This window comes from Crinia signifera, chromosome 2 (genome assembly GCF_055691185.1).
Source record: "Crinia signifera chromosome 2, ASM5569118v1, whole genome shotgun sequence".
Taxonomy (NCBI): domain Eukaryota; kingdom Metazoa; phylum Chordata; class Amphibia; order Anura; family Myobatrachidae; genus Crinia; species Crinia signifera.
In genome coordinates, this window is record NC_139218.1 from 371,640,243 (window position 1) to 371,659,027 (window position 18,785).

General features: G+C 46.6%; 1 protein-coding gene and 1 long non-coding RNA gene across 6 annotated transcripts in view; one reads left to right on the forward strand and one right to left on the reverse strand.

Annotated features, from left to right (window-relative positions):
- Positions 1 to 18,785, reverse strand: part of DYNC2H1 (dynein cytoplasmic 2 heavy chain 1) — a 324,861-nt gene that overhangs the window by 43,133 nt on the left and 262,943 nt on the right. The gene's annotated exons all lie outside the window — the stretch shown is intronic.
- Positions 674 to 9,199, forward strand: LOC146059221 (uncharacterized). 3 transcript variants are annotated; one of them, XR_014470189.1, is made up of 6 exons: positions 674 to 785; positions 1,281 to 1,522; positions 2,716 to 2,801; positions 6,599 to 6,648; positions 7,793 to 7,830; positions 8,545 to 9,199. It is a non-coding gene; the product is annotated as an uncharacterized LOC146059221 (long non-coding RNA). The 3 variants fall into 3 exon arrangements; XR_014470188.1 differs by having other exon boundaries at positions 705 to 785; positions 1,243 to 1,522; XR_014470190.1 differs by having other exon boundaries at positions 712 to 785; positions 1,307 to 1,522.

Consider the following 18,785-nt stretch of genomic DNA (forward strand, 5'->3'; position numbering starts at 1 on the left):
ATAAGGCCCTTAATGTAGTATTATTGCTCCATATGGTTCGAATCGCTTAGCACAACCTCTATCATATAAAGCAATTCCCGTACTTTATGTGTATTTCCCAAATGTTTAATAAGTTGGCCCCTCAGCATTTCTCTTGTTTGCAGAGCAATGTACAGATTGCTACTCATGAGATTTGTTGGATATCAGTAGTACAATCAGGCAGCAGCCCAGGGGAATGCAGGCGAGAACCCAAAGCCGGTTCTGCGCATGTGTAGAACGGACCTTGTACAGCCGCAGATTCCAATATCAGGTATGAGTCAGGCCCAAGGTTGCGATAAAGTACCAACCAACTAGCTCCTAACTGTCAAACAGCATGTAACATCACAGTTAGGAGCTGATTGGCTGGCAGTTTATTTCTGTGCACTTGATCTGCCTGCAACGTTTGATACATTTCCACATAAATCTTAGGTGTCCCCCGTTCTCCTATAGAAATATCAGGAGCTGTGACAAAGAAGCTGCTCATTGATATACGGCAAATTAAAAATAATGAATACAATATAACGGTTACAAAGTTCTGTCACGGCGTCACCCTTGTAATGTCATTTATTTTCTGAACCAATAAAATATAACACGCAAATCATAGAGCAAGCGATGTCATGGAGTTACATTTACATCCCTTCAATGCCATGGCGATGGCTACTGGAACCAGTGCATTGTGATGTCATAGCTACATCACACTTACTGCTGCACACAGGCTGTAACAGGCCAGAAGCACAAAGCGCTGCCTACAGAAAGCACCTACCTTGGTAAGTGAGATTTCCTAGACTTTCTATGTAACAGAATGGATAGTTTAACTACGCAGAAACTAAGAGAAATATAATAACTATCACAGGATCTGATTCTGAGGTGGCAGGAAACCCCAAACACCTTACATTGCTCCTGGGTGAAACCATGCTGCACTTCAGGGGATGTGGGCAGATGTAAGAGGTACAGGGAGAGTTAGCTGTGGGAGGGGCGTGCCCAAACTCATATCTAAGTGTATTTCTTCCACCCATGGGCGTAACTACCATAGGTGCAAGGGGTGCAGCTACTATGTGCCCAGAGCAGAAGGGGGCCCATCTTTACTGTCTAAGTAATACATTTTACATACATTTATCACTATCAGTCACCCTTACTTTTGCTATGGGGCCTACAAATATCTAGTTGCTTCCACCTCAGAATCAGGAATAAGGACTAAGAATAATGACACACTCTTGTTGACAGCTTTTGGGGACATCTTTATTTCACCCGTCTTTGACCAGCTTCCACCTTGACTATTCACCCCTAGTCCTTTGGTACATCTGGATATCATCACCTGGGAAACCATCACCTGATCATTCTTGGGACTCTAACAAAGAGGAGAGAGAAACAACAACACAGGCCATTGTACCCAGCCAGGTTTTCGGACACCCTATTTATCCAGCACCTCTAATTCCGGACGCTACATTTGGGGACTATTATTTCTACCAAGGAAGCACCAGAGGAACCAGCGGGACTACCATAAGTATACTTATATTCAATTTTCTTTTCCCAAATCTCTCAACACTGGCAGTATTCAATGAGAAAGTTCTCCGTGTTTTATGGAGAATTTTTGCTTTTTTCGCCTTGGACGGAGCATTTTGCTCTCCAAAAGCGAGCAACCCTATTCAATGTGAAATATTCTCCGTCTTTCTAAGTGATTTTCTCCGTGTCTCTCCGTGTAGCAATTCTCCATCTTTTGATGGGGAGCTGGAATGTGAACTTTTAAACTAAAAGGTTTTTTTTTTTTAATTTTGGTGTAAAAAAATCAGGGTTTTTTTCTGGGAAGGGGCATGTTATTTTTATTCATGTGCTTATAGCACATGAATATATATTTAATTTTAAAAAATATATTTTTTTAAATTTTTTTTACATTTTTTTTTTACACAGTGCAGCCAGCAGGGGGCCGGAGCGCTCGAGCCGCTCATTACATATTCATATATTCACTGCACCCGATCGTTAATATGCACAATCGGGTGCAGTGAATACTGGGTCCCCCGCTGGCTATAGGGGGGGGGGCAGCCTGTGCTGCCTGGGTCCCGGAGAGCCCCCTCCCCTCCACATTCCTCTGGAGCAGCCAGGGAGACTATAATCTCTCTGGCTGCTTCCGTCCACCGGCTCCCTGAAAGCTCCCTGCCGCGGACGCTCGTCCGCTGCAGGGGTTAAGACTCGCCGCGAGTGGCGGCGAGCATCAGCCACATTGAATAGTGGGTAAAGTGCCGTGACGGAGAATCTCCAAACATGGAGAATCTCCGCAAAAACACGGAGAGTGCATGGAGAGCGAAATAAAACGCTCTCCATGCACGGAGAACTTTCTCATTGAATACTGCCCTTATTACTCCATGATTTTCTGTTGTTATTACGTTGCCTAGGCATTGATTATTATATGCTCTTTTAATAAGGTTTATTAAGTGTTTTATGCAAATAAAACAATATTTGCATATTAATGTGATAACCAATTGATCTAATTTCTTTGAGCGCTCCACATATTATCTTATTTTATTTACACCTCAGAATCAGGCCTATTATACAATGTGAATTAGCCAATTACATACAGGGACACATTAATGTCTAGATAATAATGGAGGGGATCTGTCCTTGTTACTGTTGTGCATTTCTCCACTAGATGTATTATATATTTGTGTGTCATATTTTAAGATTTTTTTATGCACTCAACAGCTTGATAACAATGTCTGACAACAACTCCCACCCCAGGATGCCCCTCGGGGAGTATCTGATTATGTGCGTGACCATGATACTGTTCGGTAAGCAAAGTAGATAAACCTGGGACATTATATGAACCTTCTTTTTAATCACTAATCATGCACCCATACTGTATATGGGGCCTAATTCAGCATGGATCGCTAACTGGTGAATTCACAAATAGAGCGATTATCGAAGAAAGTGATTAGGGATTCATTTGCAATTTTGCAGGGGGTGTTTGTTCTCTCCTTATAGGCGGGGCTATTAGCTTGCAGCCCACTGCATTTTCTCTATATACCTGTATAACGATCTAACCTGAATTATCCCTCTAGGGTGCAACTACCATAGGATCTGGGGGTGCAGCCTACAGCGGAGGGGTCTTCCCTGTTATAGTTTTCTATCTTTTCTAGCTCATTCATTGTCTGATGATATATGAGGGACAAACAGTTGTGGTGCAACTTATGTAGAATATTGTGGCCCCCGGACTGAGCATTGTATCATACCTCCCAACATGGCCACATTCCAGGAGGGACAAATGCTCTGTACCTGGACTTCCTTGCAAGTGGCAGTTGGTGTGGCTCCCAACCCCTGCACCTGCCACTGACAAGGAAGAGAGCATTTTGTCCCTTCTGGAATGGGTCATGCTGGGAGGTGTGGTATATGTTGGGAGACGTGGTATAGGCTGGGAGGTGTGGTATATGTTGCTGGGAGGCGTGGTATATGTTGCTGGGAGGTGAGGTATATGTTGATGGGAGGTGTGTTATATGTTGCTGGGAGGTGTGGTATATGTTGCCTGGAGGTGTGTAGTAGTGATTGTAGTAGTAAGTAGTAGTGATCATGTAGTAGTGATTATCTCCCGTGGCAACCTCCCCCGCCCGTGAATCACTGCCGGCGGCGGGTGGGACAGCAGAACAGGCCCTGATTATCGGGACTGTCCCGCTAATATCGGGACTGTTGGGAGGTATGGGTATATGTTGCCGGGAGGTGTGGTATATGTTGCCGGGAGGTGTGGTATATGTTGCCGGGAGGTGTGGTATATGTTGCCGGGAGGTGTGGTATATGTTGCCGGGAGGTGTGGTATATGTTGCCGGGAGGTGTGGTATATGTTGCCGGGAGGTGTGGTATATGTTGCTGGGAGGTGTGGTATATGCTGGTTTGCTCCCAAACGCTTTGCACCTAAATCAAACACCTCATTGAGGAGCAGGCTGATTATACACACACACTGAGACTGATGTGTATTATCTATTATTGTATGTTTTACCCCCTCCCAGTATTTTATAGTACTGTTCAACATAGATTTTATGAGCTGACAAAATGTAGGGTCCATAAAATGTCTGTAAGTAGATTTGTGTCATTTTTGCCAATTTTAAAAATATGTTAAGAAACAATAACTTCCTTCTGCTGCATCAATACACCCCCATATACCTGTCACATCAATAAAAACCCGCATACACCTGTCACATCAATACAACCCCCTTTATACCTGTTGCATCAATACAAAACCCCCATATACTTGTCCTGCCAATAAAACACCCCCATATACCTGTTGCATCAATACAACACCCCCCTATACCTGTCACATCAATACAACACCCCCATATACCTGTCACATCAATACAACACCCCTATATACCAGTCACATCAATACAACACCCCCATATACCTGTCACATCAATACAACACCCCTATATACCAGTCACATCAATACAACACCCCCATATACCTGTCACATCAATACAACCACCTTATACCTGTAACATCAATACAACACCCCTATATACCAGTCACATCAATACAACACCCCCATAAACCCCTTACATCAATACATCACCCCATATACATGTCACATCAATACATCACCCCCATATACTTGTCACATCAGTACAACACCACTATATACCTGTCACATCAATACATCACCCCCATATACCTGTCACATCAGTACAATACCCCCATATACCTGTCACATCAATACAACACCCCCATATACCTGTCACATCAATACAACACCCCCATATACCTGTCACATCAATACATCACCCCCATATACCTGTCAGATGAATACAACACCCCCATATACCGGTCACATCAATACAACACCCCCATATACCTGTCACATCAATACAACACCCCCATATACCAGTCACTTCAATACAACACCCCGATATACCTGTCACATCAATACAACACCCCCATATACCTGTCACATCAATACAACACCCCCATATACCTGTCACATCAATACAACCCCCCTTATACCTGTCACATCAATACAACACCCCCATATACCGGTCACATCAATACAACACCCCCATATACATGTCACATCAATACAACACCCCCATATACCTGTCACATCAATACAACACCCCCATATACCGGTCACATCAATACAACCCCCCTTATACCTGTCACATCAATACAACACCCCCATATACCTGTCACATCAATACAACCCCCCTTATACCTGTCACATCAATACAACACCCCTATATACCAGTCACATCAATACAACACCCCCATATACCTGTCACATCAATACAACACCCCTATATACCAGTCACATCAATACAACACCCCTATATACCAGTCACATCAATACAACACCCCCATATACCAGTCACATCAATCCAACACCCCCATATACTTGTCACATCAATACAACACCCCCATATACCTGTCACATCAATACAACACCCCCATATACCTGTCACATCAATACAACACCCCAATATACCGGTCACATCAATACAACACCCCAATATACCGGTCACATCAATACAACACCCCCATATACCGGTCACATCAATACAACATAAAATTTCTAACTTGTTCAGGGACTGCAAAAAAAATCTGCATCAAATCCTATGATACAGGATGTAAACAGGTTACAGTGGTGACTGAACCCCCCCCCCGTGTGCAATATAAAGTATATATTATTTGGAAACATTTAAAGGTGGGCATACATCGAGCCGATCTGGACCGATTTCAGCCGATTGCGATCAATCGGCCTGATAAATCGGACCAAATCGGTTCCTCATGACATGGTATCGGGTCCGATACGCGGTCCTGTGCGTATCGGACCCGGCCCCAGGGGTCGGACATAAGATGTGTTGCAATCGGACACATCAGTGAAATATCGCAGGTGCTTTTTTGTACCTGCGATGTTTCTATGTGCACTGCAGCGGGCGGTGGTGGTAATCAGATCAGTCGGGACGGGTGCTGGTGACCATCAGTCTCCACTGTCCAGCGCCATAGCGGGCGGGCACTGCAGCCGCGGGAATTACAACTTGAAAATAACATGTCAAATGACTTCCTGGCTAATGATTGGCTGAGATAGAGCACTCTCAGCCAATCGGTGGCCTCCCTCTGCGGCCGCTGATTGGCTGAGAGTGCTCTATCTCAGCCAATCAAAAGCCGGAGAGTCATTTGACACATTTTTTAAAGATGTAATAGCCGCCGCTGCCCGCCCGCTACGGCGCTGGACAGTGGAGACTGATGGTCACCGCCGCCCGCCCGACTGATCTGATTAACGCTGCTGCCCCACTGCTTCCTCCCCAGCCGGCCACTCATTTCAGAGCCGCCACCCGCCCCCACTGCTCCTCTGCGCCCTGCAGCTCCCTGTTATTTATTTTACATGTGATAAATCGCATGTGATTTATCACATGTAAAAAATGGCAAATCAAGTCCTAAATCGTATGTGAGCCTCCCGGGGAGCTGCCGGGCGGCTCGGAGGAGAATTGTCCTTAGGACAAGTCGGCTCTATGTATGGGGGCCTTTACACACCACAACGCTTATCAATAGGCAGCCGCAGAACCCAAGACACCAGTGTGACTGTTTATCTTTATTTTATTTACAGAACTAGACAGAAACATCACTCAATTCGAGGACTCTATTGCATGGGTAAAGGTGAGTGAATATTTCACTCTAGAGAATATGAGGGAGTATGCTGTGTACTGCCAATGTAGCCTCTCCTCTCTGCCCTCATTGTGATTGGGCACAAATCCGGTGTGGGTGGGACTTAGTTCCAATAAAAACCTAAATCCAGAGGCGGGGCTTAGGTCCGGAACTGCCAGGTACTATGTGCTAGGGACAGCCTGGCTTCTAGGCAATGCATCGGCTGCACTCCCTCAGACAGGGATGCCAGAATAGGAGGGGAGTAGCTTTCCCATGTGAAGTGCTCTCTCCGGGGCCCATTTATCATTGCATTATGGTTAGCCACAAATATAAAGTATTCCCATATGTATATATGACAGAGGGATCCCTCCATTCCCTCTCTCAGCCACATCCTCCCATAGGTTTCCATGGGGGATGCGATGCTGTTTGATTTACCAATATCCGGGATGAGAAGCATTCTGGACTACAGATAACTATCATAGCATCTCGTTATCACTATAAATGTCTACATTATACAACATTCCTATCCATCTTCGTTCTGTGATTAGGTGAAATCCACACAATGATTACCTTTCTATGGCATGTCCTAAAGGCTGACAGTGGGGGACAGAAGGGAAGTTGAGACTATATGTCCTGATTTTTTAGGACTGTTTCGCATACCACCCGGGGCTGGTAGTGTCCCGGTGGGGGAGATGCGGTGGGAGAAGGGAGTACCTTCTCTCAGTGCAGCAGGGAATAGACACTCACAACTCCAACAGTGCCTAAAATGGGGGCATGTCCGCAGTTACGGCATTGCCATGAAGCCACACCCAGTTTCCATACCCCCTTTGCGGTTTCCAAATTTTGGGAGGTATGGGGACAGAGAAAGAGAGTGTGTAGTTCTGCAGAAACTACAGCTGGAGAGAGCATGGGGGGGGGGGGGGGTCTGGTTATATACTAGTCACAACTAGTGTATATAATGACAGAACAGCATTTAGCCACCACCGACTTCCCACACCTCTGCTCACCCTAGTCTGCGGATGGTCGTCTGTTACCTCTCTGACCATATTATCTTCTGAATGAAATGTAACAAACCTATAACATGTAGTAACTTGTACTGGGGGTTACACTCTATTTTCCTTATAACATGTATGACATTGTCTTCCCTGTACCACAGAGCTGCCCCATCAGGAGAAATAGGAAGGCGCCCAAAAAGTAAGTGCCGTTCATATGTGCAGGACAGTGAAGGCGCCTGTACTGGCCGTGGCCGCAGATGCACAGTTAGGAGTGACTAGAGTATACTTCTTCCCATGAATCATATACACCTCAATGGAGCACAATGTGGCCTATTCATCCATGTGACCGGGCCCATTACATAAGCGTACACAGAGGTTTCCGTCCCATTCAGTGTGGATGCAATGGCGGAGATATCAGGGATATTTCCTGTGTGCACTGTAGATACGTTGAGCCACCTGTCCCCATACGGCAGTAGTATGGGGGGTGACTATTCATTAGGCCTTGTTGCAGCAACGGTCTCTCATCAGAAAACATTATGGCTGAGCTCTCTTCCTTCCTGTAGGAATGAGTTCTGGATTGTGGGGAAGGATCCATAAGGAGCCCTCAGTCTCCACTCTGGTCTGTGCCACGGGGCATTACATACCTCGTACCTCACACGGGGCAGGACACGCACGCTCATAACACATTTACCCAAATGTAATGGCCTATGAGTTCAGCGGCCGTGCGGTATGCCGGCCTAGCTCAGAGGTTGTTTATAAAGGGGCCGGCACTTATAAGGCCTGGTTTGTGCTGTAAATGATTGCCCCTTTTAATCACAAAGTATATATATATCTTTGGCCTTCTAAACTGTTTGTATTGTGTAAATGGCTCCCTTTACCTTTGTCCCTTACAAGGTTTCTCTTCTCTTTATAGGAACAAGACAACAATTGTGGAGCTAAGAACCAGCCAATTCCTGGTGTAAATGATACAGGAGGAAATGGGTGTGAATCTCTGCGCTGGTGTGTGTCTTTCTAGAACATCTGTGTAGGCTTCCTTGCATCCATTGTGGAGCCATATTAACATCTCATCATACTGAGGGTCAGCTGTGATTACGTGGTTGACCTGGGAGGGGCTAGAAGCCTTGTGGCAGACTGTAGAGCCATTACCTTAGGTGTAATTGTGGGGTATTACCGGATCTCTCAGTGTGGGTATCAGACGGGTTCTCTAGGATCCATCTAAATCCCACACTGGGAGATCTGGTAATTCCTCACACGTACACCTGAGGTAAATAACATCTATATACACTTCCTTTAGTCTGCCACAGCTGCCTCTGGCCTTTCCCAGTGCTAACATCTTCACCACGCAGTCACAGCTGACCTCAGCATGCAATTACACCAAATTCCCCTCAGTAATTCCATCTGCCCACAATGGGTAGTAACATCTAAGGCATCTAGCACCAAGACACACACCAGCGCAGACAGTTCACACCCATTGGGGGGCAATAACACCTGCCCCCCCCCACCACCACCACCACCCAACCACCATCATCATCTCCTGTTTTAACAAAATAAAGGCCTTGTGCACCTCACATGAGTGCTGTAATCCTTCTGTAGAAATCCATTTTGCACATTGAGAGTATGTACGGCCTACATCTGGGATACAGACCTGGTGGTGTGTGCGGATGGTGATTGGTGCGACAGTGGGAATGGCTGGATATGCAGCAGCTTAGAGCAGGGAAATGTAATGGAGAGTGCAGTGGCAAACACAGGATTTCAATGGGGGTGTTTAGGATATGGTGTGTGGGTGTGTATGAATAGAGTCAAGCTATAGGTGTGTGGGTGTGTATGGATAGCGTTAGGCTATGGGTGTGTGGGTGTGTATGGATAGCGTTAGGCTATAGGTGTGTGGGTGTGTATGGATAGCGTTAGGCTACCGGTGTGTGGATGTGTATGAATAGGGTTAGGCTATGGGTGTGTATGGATAGCGTTAGGCTATGGGTGTGTGGGTGTGTATGGATAGGGTTAGGCTGCAGGATTGTGGGTGTGTATGGATAGGGTTAGGCTACGGGTGTGTGGATGTGTATGGATAGCGTTAGGCTACAGGTGTGTGGGTATGTATGGATAGGGTTAGGCTGCAGGTTTGTGGGTGTGTATGGATAGGGTTAGGCTGCAGGTTTGTGGGTATGTATGGATAGGGTTAGGCTGCAGGTTTGTGGGTGTGTATGGATAGGGGTAGGCTGCCGGTTTGTGGGTGTGTATGGATAGTGTTAGGCTGCGGCTGCGTATATTAATGGATAGGGTTAGGCTGGATATGCAGCAGCTTAGAGCAGACAAATATAATGGGGGAGAGTGCAGTGGCAAACACAGGATTTCAATGGGGGTGTTTAGGCTACGGTGTGTGGGTGTTTATGGACAGGGTTAGGCCACAGGTGTCGCTGATCACTAGGCGGGACATTGAATCCTGTCTGGCGATATGCGCTCGAACAAAACAAAAATGGGCCAGGGTCACGGCTGTGCCTTAAGGTACAAAAGAAGTAATTGTACTGTGCAGTTAGTGAAGAAATAAAGGACAATTTGAAGGACAGACACTTCTAAGGAACGTTATTTTAAACCTTGGATGGACTTGGCAATTAGGAACAGTTGGCAACCAGCGGATTAACTATAGCACCGCAGCTCCGCCACCGCGGGGGGGCGCTGTGCATGTGGGGGCGCCGGTGCTATAGTTACACCACCCCAATCCCCGCAGACTTACCTATCTCGCTGGTCCCGGCGGCTCCGTTCTTCTGATGAGGACCACCACAAAATGGCCGCCCCCATATAGCAGACAGTTCTCTGAAACTAAAAAGGGGGGATTTTTGCTGCGCTTTTTTGAAGTAGATAAATTTATTGAACAAAATTATTCTACACAGTTTAAAAATATATATTCTACACAATTTATTAAAATATTAACAATAAAAATGAAAAATAAAAAATAAGATATATAAGGTGCGTGATTGATTTTAAAGAAATTTCTCTTGATTAGTTTGCATGCTAAGTTGCAATTACATAGCAGTATAGTCACCCGTAACCGGTTACCAGGTATAGGTCCGTTCTTTTTGGACAATGGAAAGTGGGTTCTTGGACTGGGTTGTTAATTCCCCCTTGGCACTTTGTAGATTTGCAGGAGTCCTTTATGGATTTGGTGACAGGTTGTGTTCCTGTGAGTTGGCAGTTGGCTGTATGGGGTCAGCAAGCTGGATATGCCTCTCTCTCTTATTGCCCAGGTTCCAAAGGTATGGCTCCAAATTTTCAGCAAATAAAGTGCTAGTGCAGGAAAAAATTGTAGTTCCAAGGGTAAGTGGTATGGTGACCCAAATGGTTAGCTGCTGGCACCCTTCCACCGACGCGTTTCGCTGTGGTATACACAGCTTTTTCAAGGTGTGTATAAAAAAACCTTGAAAAAGCTGTGTATACCACAGCGAAACGCGGCCATTTTGTGGTGGTCCTCAGCAGAAGAAGAACGGAGCCGCCGGGACCAGCGCGATAGGTAAGGCTGCAGGGGATTGGGAGGGGGGGTTTGCATGGGCGGCGGGGGATTGGGGGTGCACCCAAAACTTAGTTACGCCACTGTTGGCAACCCCATAAGCTCACGCACACTTTAGCATACGTAGAACATAGAATTATTTTGTTGAAGTCAGCGTTGGACGCTTGTCCATGAAAATTATCCCGTGCATCTCAGTCTTGCTATTATTATCATTGCTTAGTTGATGTTGTATGATCTGTATTTTTTGTTAGAAACTAAAATTATGTAGAAATTGGCAGAAAGTTCAAATGTTCACTAAAAGAAAAAATATGAAAACAAACAAATTTTCACATGTAACATGTTTAGCTCTAGACGGAAAAGTCTTATTCAGCCCTGAAGTCCTGTATTAATTGCAACTGAGCAATGTTTTTGGGACACCGCAGTGTACTGTGATGTAATGTTACTGTGAACCTGGTCTCATTGCCCTGGATGCTGCAGTCTGAGTGCCAGGCTTCAGCCGTCTGGGGGAGGAGACGAGTACCACACCAGGAAACCAAGGAGTGTTGCCTCCGTTTAGTGGGGTGAACTGAACCAGAGACTGCATCTTCCGATACAGAATTACTGGCCATGTCAGCAAAAATGTGGCAGCCATTCTGAGTTACCTTACGGAGAAAGAAATTGGCAGTCAGCAAATAATTGCATTTGTACATTCCTACAGGCTGACATCTGCTTTTGTTTTTTTGAACACCATCGCTATAGGCCAATACACACTGGGCGACTTTGAGATGAAAGCCGCTCAAAACAGGATGTTTTAGCGGCTTTCAGCTGAAAGCCGCCCAGTGTGTATGGTCCGGCGATGAGCGCTGCTGCGCGCTCCCGCATCATCGCCAGGAAAGCCCTTCATCCGCTGGTAATACCAGCAGATGAGCGGCTTTGAGGATGGCTTTGCATATCACTGCCGGCGCCAGGCAGGGGGAAAGCCGCTCAGTGTTTATGCCCCCCAGCGATGATATTGATCATCGCTGTCCATACACGCTGGGCATAATCGCCCAGTGTGTATGGACCTTTATTCTGCTATTCATCTGACTGGGTGTACATGGGCATGGACAGTGGCTGGCAACTTTTAGCCTGGGGGGCAAGTCCAGAGCACTGGCCCATAAGCAACGGGTTGGGATCATTTCGTCTACAGCATGATGGTCGACAGTCATTAGGGCGACATGGGAAAAGGTCAACATAGTTTTAGGTCGAAAGGTCATTAGTTTGACAGGTCATTCGTTTGACAATGTCTAGGTCAACAGTCAAAAGGTCAACAGTCAAAAGGTCAACATGGGGTTTTTCCACTGTTTTGTGACCTGAATGTCAACATAGTCGACATGGACACAGTTTAAAGTGCACCGCACACAATGCGTCGGGCACACTATTTAATCCCCCACCACACCCTAGTGGATGGTAGGGCATGAAATACTGCCTGTCGGCACACGTCGGCTCAAAAAACAGTCAAAAACCCCATGTCGACCTTTTGACCGTCGACCTAGACTGTCAAACTAACGACCTGTCAAACTAATGCTGTAGACCAAATGACCACATCCCTAAGTAACAGCGTTAAATGTACAATAACGACAACAACAACATCACAGGCTGCTCCCCCTGAATAATAACAGGACACCACAGGCTGCTCCCCCTGCATAATAATAACAGGAGGACACCACAGGATGCTCCCCCCCCCCCCCTGCATAATAACAGGATGCCACAGGCCTGCTCCCCCTGCATAATAATAACAGGACACCACAGGCTGCTCCCCCTGCATAATAATACCGGGAGGACACCACAGGCTGCTCCGCATACCTCCCAACATTTAAGCTGGCTATCGCACGACAAGACGCGCGTCGGGGGCGTGGCCTACCGAAAGTGGGAAGTGGTCTATACTCATGCCGGGAGGCCACGCCCCCCGTTTTCCGCCGTGGTAGGAGCGTGGATTGTATATCATATTGTGACTCACCTGCTGACAACAGTATACCAACTATAGATTTAGGTTGTTCAAACAGGCTTCCATTCCAGGACCATACAGTATATACATATATATTTTGGATAATATTCCTACAAACCTTGTGGCATCGGTATACTGAATATTATGGTCTGTGGACCTAGTAAAGCAGATATCTGTGTGTGATTTTAATAAATCACCAATAAGATTTTCTTTTATACAGATGCAGTATTTTTCATCCTCTCTTTTATTATTAAACATTTTTAAACTGAATATATATACGACGTTTAAGGAGATAATGGTAGGTAATAAAAATATGTATTTTTCTTTTTTCCCCATTTTAATTCTCATTCTCATAGAGAGACCAAATTGATTTGTACATTTACAAGCTGCATAACCCAGGTGACCACGTCCTCTGCCCGCTAGGAAACCCCAGCACATGTCTCTGAATCCCAATTGCCTGGCTCCAGAGACGCCGAGACCGACCGTACTGATTGATTCCTGCCGTCTGCAGATCTAGTTCATGCTTCAAAATGACTGTATCCAATTTACCTTTTGTAATAGGTGACCCCCGTCACATGTGAAATGAGAATGGCATTAACTTTCTTCAGGAGCCTAATCACCATCCGCAAGTACTTTGTAAATGCTCCTCATTTAAATGCCGATCTATACGGAGCAATGTAAGCATTACATTAACTGGTGTTAGCTGTTTGGTTTAAAAAAAAAAAAAAATGCATATGAGACCTTCATTTCCATGGCAACAAATGTCTCTCTTATTCTCATTGATATATAACATCTCTGGAGCATTAAGATAACACTGTCTTGCTTCAGATGAAGAAGAATATTACTTCTGGCTAATTTTACAGCACAAAAGGACGATCAGGAGAACAAGTAAATTGTTTCCCTTCAGGGAGCTGAAAATATCAACCTGTAGGTTTTCTCCAATATCCTGCTAAACGGGGGCACAGAACACTCGCATGTACGGCACAGGGGTCTCACCAACACATAAAAGCAGATCGGAATAACATCACTTTAATGGTACAGCAACAGTAAACCATAATGGCAATGCATTAAAACATATATTTGAAAACAATCATTGCCCCTCTGCCTTGTACCGGTTACTGATCTGCCTTCTCCATAAGGCTACTGCAGGCTTACTGTACTGTATCTATCCCTTCACTCCCTAGGTGTTTGCTGCATGCTCCTTTGGTGTCTCCACGACTGACACATCCTCTCCTCCACTTCCTCTGTTGGAATTCCCCAATGGTAGTTGCTAAATCCAAGTGGGCTAAAGGACCTTTCATGCACAGGGGGAGGAGTAAGGCCATGGGCTTCACTATCCACGCCACCACTGGTTGACTTTACTAACCAGGTGGCAAGTGTAGTGGAGCGAAGGGAAGGTGAGCCCGCGCGGGTCCACATGGGTCGGTTCTTCTGACCTTGCTCCCCCTCCTCTCCTCCTCCAGTATATAGATAGATAGATGCAAAAGGTCAACACAGGAAAAGGCAACACATCCATCTGTCTAGTGTCTTCCACTAGTGCTTAACCTTAACCCTCCCCCTTGTGCCTAACCCTATTCAACCTATTACAAAGCCTAGCCATCACTGTCTCCTTATAATCTAACCCAAGGGCCTAACCTTAACCCCTTCTCTAACCCTAAAAATCATAAAAAAAAACATTGTGTTGACCTTTTCAGTGTACATTTTTCATGTCAACCTTTTGCAAATGTTGACCTCAGTACTTGTTGACCATTTAATTGTCAATCTTTAGATCAAGTCGATTAATCTGGTGTCAAACTTTTGACTGTCTATTTAGGACATTCAAAGCCACCCCTTCCCTGACCTCGAGCCTAAAAGTGTACAGTACTTGGGGATTAACACTGAATGCATGTGAGTGCCACTTTAAATTTTCATCTGAAACCCATCAAGAAAAAGCAGTTTTCGAAAGCCACCGCTAAATATGGGTGTGGCATAGCTCTCAACAAAAGTTAGACATGGATTAGACATAGACAAATGTTAGACATGCATTAGTTAGACATAGACAAAAGTTAGATATGTAATAGACAGAAAAAAATTTAGACATGTGTTAGACATAGACAAAAGTTAGACGGGCATTAGACATAGACAAATGTTAGACATGCATTAGTTAGACATAGACAAGTAAGACATGCTTAAGATCGACATTGACAGAAGTTTGACACAAGTAAAATGTGGACATGGAAAATGCTGACATATGAAAAGGTCCACAAGGGTTTTTCACTTTATTTGATGTCAGCGTTGACACCTGAGAACATAAACACCCAATTCGCGTAGCACTTAAACTCGCATGGCTCGCTTCATTTGCCATGTTGCGTGCGAGGTATATAGCTCCGCTACCACTGAGCTGCCGTTCCCAATCAGAGTCCACTTGGATGGTAAATCATAAAAAAGCCCCCCAAAAAAGGAAAAGAATGTGAAAAACTAAAGTTGACTTCTGTCAACCGTTTCCATGACGACATTTTACTTGTATCAAAATGTTGTCGCTGTCTAACTAAAGCATGTCTAACTTCTGTCTATGTCTAACTAATATAGTTATTGTGGTTAGAAAATCTCGTATAGTTTGTTTGCACCTTTGTGCGCTGTATTTGGGGAGTCCTAGCACGGATACCATCACAGCAGCAATACATGGCCAAGACGCAAAATGAAAGGCATGCTGACTGTGGGCCTAATTCAGCATGAATCGCTAATCAGCGACTTCGCTTTTAAGCCAATTATCAAACAACTGCACATCATCTGCAATTACCGACAACATTCCCTATTGCTAAGTAGTCATAGTTTGATCGTATTCACAGTGTGACTTGACATGAAGACGGTGTTTCTGATCAGAAATCTTGGCGATTTCTAGGCGTATCAGAAAAAAAACACGGTCATGCCCAGGCGGTTTTTGGGAGGGGCTGTGACGTCAGCACTGACCACTTTTAGCTCCTCTCAGCCACAGATTAATGGCAGCCTCAGACCTATTCACATTTGCACAGACCGCAAAGTCTCTTAGATGTTTCCCAGGAATTGTGAATGGATCTGGAATTGGATAGAAGTTTGAAATCTATTTGCGATTTTGCACAATGAGTTTTCTCTTGGGCGGGGACTATCCGCCAGAGGTGTAGTGAGGGCAGTGCCGGTGGAGCTCAAGCTCCAGGCGCCGGAAGCTATCATGGCGCCGGAGCCGTGCCGGCACCGCCATCTCGCCCGCTCAAGTGCGACTCCCCCGCCGGCTCCCCGCTCCCAACTGCATCCAGGAGACGTAGTATATTTAAAAGTCACATCTCCCGCTAAACCGAGCTAGCCAATAGGTGCTCGCGGTCCAGCAGCCACCAGTTGATTGGCTGCTGGACCGCGAGCGCCTATTGGCTAGCGCGGTCCAGCGGGAGATGTGACTTTTAACTAGCAGCACCGCGCACAGCGGGGAGCGGGCAAGCCCGGCGACAGGGGGGGGGGGGGGTGCGCGGAATGCACCGCTGCTGCTTTGCTGGGGTGGACTAATGTCTGCACTAATCTCTCCCACCCACCCTGCACTATCTCACCCACCCACCATGCTCTGCACTATCTCTCCCACCCACCCATCCTGCTCTGCACTCTCTCTCCCAACCACCCTGCTCTGCACTATCTCTCCCACCCACCCTGCTCTGCACTCTCTCCCACCCATCCTGCTCTGCACTATCTCTCCCAACCATCCTGCTCTGCACTATCTCTCCCAACCACCCTGCTCTGCACTATCTCTCCCAACCACCCTGCTCTGCACTATCTCTCCCACCCACCCTGCTCTGCACTATCTCTCCCACCCACCCACCCAGCTCTGCACTCTCTCTCCCACCCACCCTGCTCTGCACTCTCTATCCCACCCACCCTGCTCTGCACTCTCTCTCCCACCCACCCTGCTCTGCACTCTCTCTCCCACCCACCCTGCTCTGCACTCTCTCTCCCACCCACCCCTGCACTATCTCTCCCACCCACCCACCCTCCCTGCTCTGCACTATCACTCCCTGCTCTGCACTATCACTCCCACCCTCCCTCCCTGCTCTGCACTATCAATTACTCACACCTTCCCTCCCTGCGAGCAAATTTCAGTCCCCCTTGGCAACAAGCAATTTCAGTCACCCTTGGCAACGAGCAATTTCAGTCCCCCTTGGCATTAAGCATGAAGCCCCTGGCATCGAGCATTTAGGTAAGTGGCACTTATGTGTTAAATGTGTAATGGGCATTAAGGTTTGTTAAATAGTGTGCGATGGGCATTGCGGTGTGTTAGTATGTGATGGGCATTGCGGTGCGTTATATAGAATGCAATGGGCATCATGTGTGGCCTTATGTGTAATTGGCATTATGGCGTGTGGCTTTATGTGTAATTGGTATTGCAAAGTTTGCTAAAATGTGCAATGGGCATTACGGTGTGTCATATAATGTTGGGCCGTGCCCACTTTTCACGTCGCAGGAGCCTCACCTACTACAAATTGGGGGGGCGCGAAACATGCCCTTGCTCCGGGCACCGTGGCACCTAGCTAAACCACTGCTATCCGCTAATCTGCAACTTCTCAGATTAGCGATCCATCCTGAATTAGGCCCTGTACACTGTAGCACTGCACATTGCAGACCTCATAAACATTGCTGTGGTTAGACAACATTTACACACAAACATGGAATGTCTGATTTACGATCTGCTTGTGGTGCCAGTTGTGCCATAAATGGAGGAACATGGACGAGATCTGGCCCCGTCCTTTGATAGCTGGAAAGCACTGCTGGCATTTTTGTGGAACCAAATAAACTGATTTGCAATAAGATGACAGATGTTTGGAGCAGATAGCGGTCAGCTAAATGCATCGCTGCTTTGAAGGGAGAAATGGTCATTGACAAGCACAAAAAATGTGCAGATAGATCCAATGTGTTTATGACATCATGCACTTATTATTGCCTAGCTGAACCCACTGTATAAACACAAGCCTTGGCAAGTGCTATTAATTACAAGAAGATAGAAACACTGAATGCTGATTAAGCAGTGAGGTAGACATAAACCACTGAAGGGTTCTTGCAGGCTGCACTTTAGTATCTAGTCATGTGTTATGGTAATGAAGGTGGGCATAAGGCCTATCAGAGCAGGGGGGAGGGATTAGAATGGTTAGGAGTGATCATGTGCTAGAGCAGGGGTCTTCAACCCATGGCCCGCGGGCCACGAGTGGCCCGCGGAGCTGATCTCAGTGGCCCCCTGCCCGCCATGCACAGGATTTTTTTTTTTAAAGTAAAAGAAAACACTGCCGAGGGAGGCAGCGTAATGGAGTCCCCCCGGGTGCCGCCTACCCGATTTCCGTTGGCTGCAGGCAGGGCAGAGGAGTGGATCCAGCGCGACTGAGGGAGGAGGAGGCACTTCTGGTCACGAGCTGGGGAGTTGGGACCCGGGGAAGCTGCGGGAGGAGGAGACGCAGCTGGCGGGAGCAGGGGACCCGGTGCTGGAACTGCAGGAGGAGGAGGCACAGCTGGCGGAGGGGACCCGGCGAAACTGCAGGAGGAGGCATGGATGGTGGAAGCAGGTGACCCGGCAAAGCTGCAGGATGAGGAGGTACAGCTGGCGGGAGCAGGGGACCTGGCAATGCTGCAGGCATTACTGGGGGCATTGTGTGTGGGGCATTACTGGGGGCATTGTGTGTGAGGGGCACTGCTGGGG